Here is a 6,000-nt window from a genome sequence, read left to right as displayed (position 1 = left end):
ATTTTAAAACAATAATTTAATATAAATATTTCATATTGAAAAGTTGGAAAATTAGTTTTTAAGGGATTAAATGATTTTCCCAGGTCATAACTCTACTAAAAGATACAATGGGAACTAGGACCATGGTTTCTTGTGTTTTAGTGCTTTTTGATTTTTATTTCATGTTTTTGTTCTATTAAAGATCTAAGAACCCAATTGGAATTCCATAATAGGACATGATGGCTTAAAAAAAATAGAAAGAATGAAAGAAAAGAGTTATAAAGAGAATTAAAATCATCGATAATTATTCTTGCCTACTGCATTTTTCCTTCAAATAATTATTTCTTCACCTGTTTATATTCTTCATACTGTATGTGATAAAGAATTTAGATAATAAAATAAAAATTTCCCCAAAATGTATTCATCTCGATCAGGGTTTCTCAACCTCAGCACTAAAATTTTGGAGTGACACATTTTTTTGTTGTTTGCTGTCCTATGCATCGTATAATGTTTAGCAGCATCCTTGGCCTCAACCCACCAGATACCTGGAGATATGACAGTCTTTTACTCAGTCATGATAATCAGAAATGTCTCAGAGAATGCCAAATATCCACCAGAGACAATACTACCCCTGGTTGAGAACGATTGATCTAAATAATGTACAGTCTAGATCCAAACTGAGACACCAAACTGAAGATAATCTTACCATATGTTAGCTATTGTGAGTAGACATTTGTTCCAAGATTTTAAGCAGTCCATTGTGATATTTTAGAAATTCTAAGGAAAACAATCATGGCTGTAAGAAGTGAGGCAGGTGTGGGAGTCAAGCCTTAATGCAAGCAGGTGAAGTGGGCTGCATGAGCTTTGACTATGTGCTTGGTGGGTGTGGAGAGTCCACAAAAATATTTAATATTCTAATATAATTGAACTCAGTTCTTGTTAACTTTTTGTATTATGTGACCCTACATGTAATAGGCAAAAAGAGTTAAATATTTGTCTTTGATGGCTGGACAAGGCAGTCAGACTCTAGAGTAGAGTATGGTGATGGTGATGGGGATTTTAAGCTTGCCACTTTGATGTCCAGATGTGTCTTAGAATGGAAGATGGAAAAAGTCATGAAGAAAGGGCTATCTTGAGGACTAGCTTTCCCTAGTTACAATACAAGGGAATTATTTTTTGTTTTTTTGTTGTTTTTTTTACTTTGTATTAGTGAACAGCTATTAATCCCAGTGTGGAATTGTTCCTCTATCACCCACATAGTTCTCTTGAGTCTCTCAGCACAGTGTCTGATCACTTCCTGGTGTAAAGCATGACTCAACTTTGCCCAACTAGATTACTTTCATGCTATTTTCTGTACTTGTTCTATGGTCATTGGCATAGAGGTAACTATTACTTTAGCATTTTGACCTGTAATGATTTTATAAAGTAGCTGGGACAGTGATTATCTTGCCTGTCAATGCAAAGAGCCTAGCCACAACAGGAGAGAACTAAGCCACCAAGCAAAAAGATACAAAGGCAAACAGACCCTGAACGATAAAGCACCTCAAGACTTCTTTAATCACCTGGATCCAGCCGTATCTGAAGCTCAGTTGCCCCTTGGACATCGAGCTACATGAGTCAACAAAGTAACTTTTTTTTTTTTTTTTGGCTTCATCTAGTTTGTGTTAGGTTTCCATCACTTACAGTTGAAAGAGGTCTGCTGAGTATGGAGAATATTCCCATTGAGCAAATGTGAGCAAGGAATTGCAAATGCATAGAAATAAAATGACAGCTATACAGATGAAAGACTAACACGAAACAACAAGAAAAGCCCCTTGAACTTTAATGCAGGAATAATGAACAAATAAAGAGTATGTGTGAGCTATCTCACAAAAACCTGTTCTTCAAGGAGAAGCAAGGCATCAGAGAAAAATGACCTCATAACAGATTGAAATAGAGATGATAATGGAGGAAGAAAATGTCCAGCATCAAACCAGAGAGTGTGTCCTTCTATTCACATACTGTTTGCAAATTCTAATGATGGAGGACCAGTAATTGAGCTCACCTGTGTAAGAACTGTATAATTCATTTATTCAGCCAACATTTACAAATTATCAACCAAGAGGGAAGGATTCCAAGTTGTTAAACACCAAGTCTCTGAACTTCAGTCTTTATCCGAGATGTAAGTCTAGGGAGGGGAAAAAAAATTCAAGAAACCATGAATAGTATAAAAGCTATTGTAGGCAAGTGCAGAGTGAGACAGACAATTCACTCTATTACTTATGGCTTCTTCAATTGTAAGTGACAGAAAAAGGAATTCAAACTAGCTTAAGTAGGAAAAAAAATTTGCATGAGGTTGCATTCAGGGTTGAACTCCTGAGTCCATGCACAGCTGGACTCAGGAGTTCAAACCATGGCACCTGAATTCTATCTCCTTCTCTACCTCTTAATTTTGTTTGCTTCTGAGTTGTCTTTCCACATTGTTGCAAAGAAGACAATTAGCAGATCTGGGTTAATGTCATTAGAGGTCATGACTCCAAAGGTAAAGTTACCTCTTTTCCTCACATGACATTTATTGACTCTACTTTAGTCTTAGGCCCATTTCTGGAGCAATCTCTGTATCTAAGAGGATGTGCCTCAGCCTTGTCCATGTACCACTTCTGCAGCTGGGTGCTGGGACCATGATACTGACAGACCCACCAAGATAAGGTGAAGTGAGAGTTACTGAAAGGAAAAGAAGCTATGTAGTCAGTATCATTTATGATGATGATGGTTATGATGATAACCATCATCATCATTATTCTAGACGACATTCAGTCTCCTAACACATCCTGGGTGGGACCTAGAAGTTGTCATGTCACATCTGAGCTAACTATTAAAGAGTAAGTATTTGTATGACTACTGTTGGTTAGGATGAAAAACAAGAGGATGCATTAGTGTAGAGGATTCAGTGTAATTATGCAGGCATGCTTTAGCAAAATTCACTAATGTCCAAATATACACAAATTGTCATCTACCATTTATTGAGTACTGATTATGTGCCAGGCATTTGCTAAGTAAGCTCTTTAATTTGATCATCTCATTTAATTCTCCCAAATTTTACAAGGTGAATATTACTCTCTTTCTCAAATTGCAAATAATGCTCAGCGAGGTGAAATAATTTACTTAATTAGCAAGTGGTAGAGTTTGGATTGAAACACAGGAAGTGTGAAACAAGAGCTTGGATATTTAATACGACTTTGTACTTAGGGGGACCATACATCTCAGTTTATGCCTCTTGTCCTGATACAATTGTTAATTGCATCCCCTTCTACTTCAAAACATGTTCAGATTTTGACAATAAATTATATAACATGAACACTGCCTCCTTCATGGATATGTTTGAACTCCCATGTATTTTATATACTTGTCTTTCATTCAGAATGATTTTAATAATCTTTTATTTTAGGAGAAGAGCTTCATATTTACAAAGAAGGTGCAAAGATAGTACAGAGAGTTCTGATATCCCCACACCCACTTTCCCTTATTATTAGCACCTTATATTAATTTGTCACAATTAATGACAATATTGATACATTATTATTAACTAAAGTTCATACTTTATTCATATTTCCTTAGTTTTCACTTAGTGTATTTTTTCTGTTACAGGATCCCTTCCAGGATATCACATTATGTTTCGTCATCATGTCTCCTTAGGCTCCTCTTAACTGTGACAGTTTCTCAGGCTTTCCTTGTTTTTGATGACATTGGCCCTTTTGCAAAGTACTGGCCAGGTGTTTTGTAGAATGTCTCCCAACTGGGATTTCTCTGATGTTTTCCTCACAATTATAATGGGGTTATGGATTTGGGGGAGGAGATCACAGAGGTAAAGTGCCAATTTTATCACATAACATCAAGGGTATATACTATCAATGTGGCTTATCATTGTTGATATTAACCTGGATCTCCTGGCTGAGGTAGTGTTTGACGTGTTTCTCCATTGTAAAGTTACTCTTGTAAAATGGTTGTTAACCTTTTCAAATTATGTTTATATGGAGAACATGCACACATTTTAAGTGTGTGAATCCATGACTTTTGACAGATATATTTACCCGTGTAACCACTATCTCTTTCAAGATGTAGAACATTTCTGTCGGCCTTCTAAAGTTGTTTTAACTTGTCTTAATTTAATCTTTTGATTTCATAGAGTCCCTAAAGAATCCTTTCAGTTATGATTGAGTCAGAAGTGCCCCAACTCTTAGCAGACATATCACAATTTTGAGCTGCTCTCAAAATAAATAACCAGATTCTTAACTATGTTTGACTCTATCAGGTTACCTTTTATAGACTGGCCATCTCTCCATATATCTTTCCTGACTGGAATAACTAGGTAATGCAGACTTACCATCCCATGGACTTGAAACCTTGTCCTATAGGTAAGAACACCAGGATGAACAAGCCTCAGAAAGGGAGACTTAACGAAAAATCACAAGGAACCAATCTTTATAACTGCTAAAGTGTGACAGGATGTGAAGAAGGCTGACATGACTGTGACAAATCTGGCTTAAAGAAGACTATTGTGGATAATATCATGGGATACCGCCGCATTTTATATTCAGAGATTTCTAAGAGTGGACCTGAAGTAGGAGCAAGACAGGTATGGTCTTAACATCCTAAGTAAGACATTATCAGTATTCGAAAGAGGTTTCTAAAGCACTTTTATCAATTCCTTTTTTAAAGTATTAGTTATAATATTAATCACTGTTGGATTTATAGGGAAATAATGTTTTACAAGAAGCAACATAAATATAAGTGTAAAAGTTCATGAGGCGGCATCATGCAAGTTATTTTATCAAAACTTATATAAAAATCATGGCATATAATTAGAGCTGAAAGAAATGTTAAATCTCAGAGAGCCACAAAAAAAAAAAACTCTTCAGTTTATAGATAATAAAAATGGATGAGTTGAAAAATTTGCCCAGATAATTGGATCTTAACCTTATATATAAACTTTATTGTGGTATAGTTTACATAAACAAAAGTATATGCATATTAAATATATGATTGATGAGCTTATAAAATATAAACTAAGCATAAAACTTTATATACTAAAAACCACCACAAATTAGATATATAACATTTTCATCACCCTGGAAAGGTACCTTATACCCCTGTTTACTCAATCCATCCCCTATTCTCAGACCCAGGCTGATCTGCTCTCACTACATATTAACTTTGACTTTTCTAGAATTTCATATAAAAGATGTCATATTGCATACACTGTCTTTTGTCTTTCTTCCTTTACTTCCTGTAACATTTTTGAGATATATCTGTTTAGTGTATATTAGTTGTTCCCTTTTATAGCTGAGTTGTATTCCATTGTATGGATATACCACTTGTATTTATCCTTTTGATGGGCATTTGGGTTGTTTCCATTTTATAGTTATTTTGAATAACACCACTATAAACATTTATACAGAAATACCTGTGGATTGTTATTTCCTTGGGTAGAAGTGGAAATGTTGGGTTGAATGGTAAGTGTATGTTTACCTTTATGAGAGATTGAGAAAGACTTTTCTAAAGTGGTTGCACCATTTTGCATTCTGACCAGCAGTGTATAAAAGTACTAGTTCTGCTGTATCCTTTCTAACACTCACAATGGTCAGTCTTTTTCATTTTAACCTTTGTAATAGGTAGTGGGATCTCATTTTGGTTTTAATTTGCTTATCCCTGAAAACTAATGGTGCTGAACATCTCTTCACGTGCCTACTGCCTTTTGTGTATCTTCTTTAGTGAACATATACTTTTTCTGTATGTGTGTGTAGTATATAACCTTCCTTATGTACAAGTTCTTTGTAAAATATATGTTTTGTGAAATTTTCACCATTTCTGCTTCCTTCTCCCCTATTTTCTGAACGAGTCTCTGTAAGATTGACATTTTTCCTTAGATTGTTGATCACATTCACCAAGGAATGCCATCTGGACCTAGAATTTTCTTTGTGGGAAGGATTTTTTTATAGTTACTTTGTTTATCTTATTCAAACAGCTTTGTTGAGATGAATT

The sequence above is a fragment of the Globicephala melas genome, chromosome 17, assembly GCF_963455315.2.
Source record: "Globicephala melas chromosome 17, mGloMel1.2, whole genome shotgun sequence".
NCBI classification, from domain to species: Eukaryota; Metazoa; Chordata; class Mammalia; order Artiodactyla; family Delphinidae; genus Globicephala; species Globicephala melas.
This window is presented reverse-complemented; position numbering follows the sequence as displayed.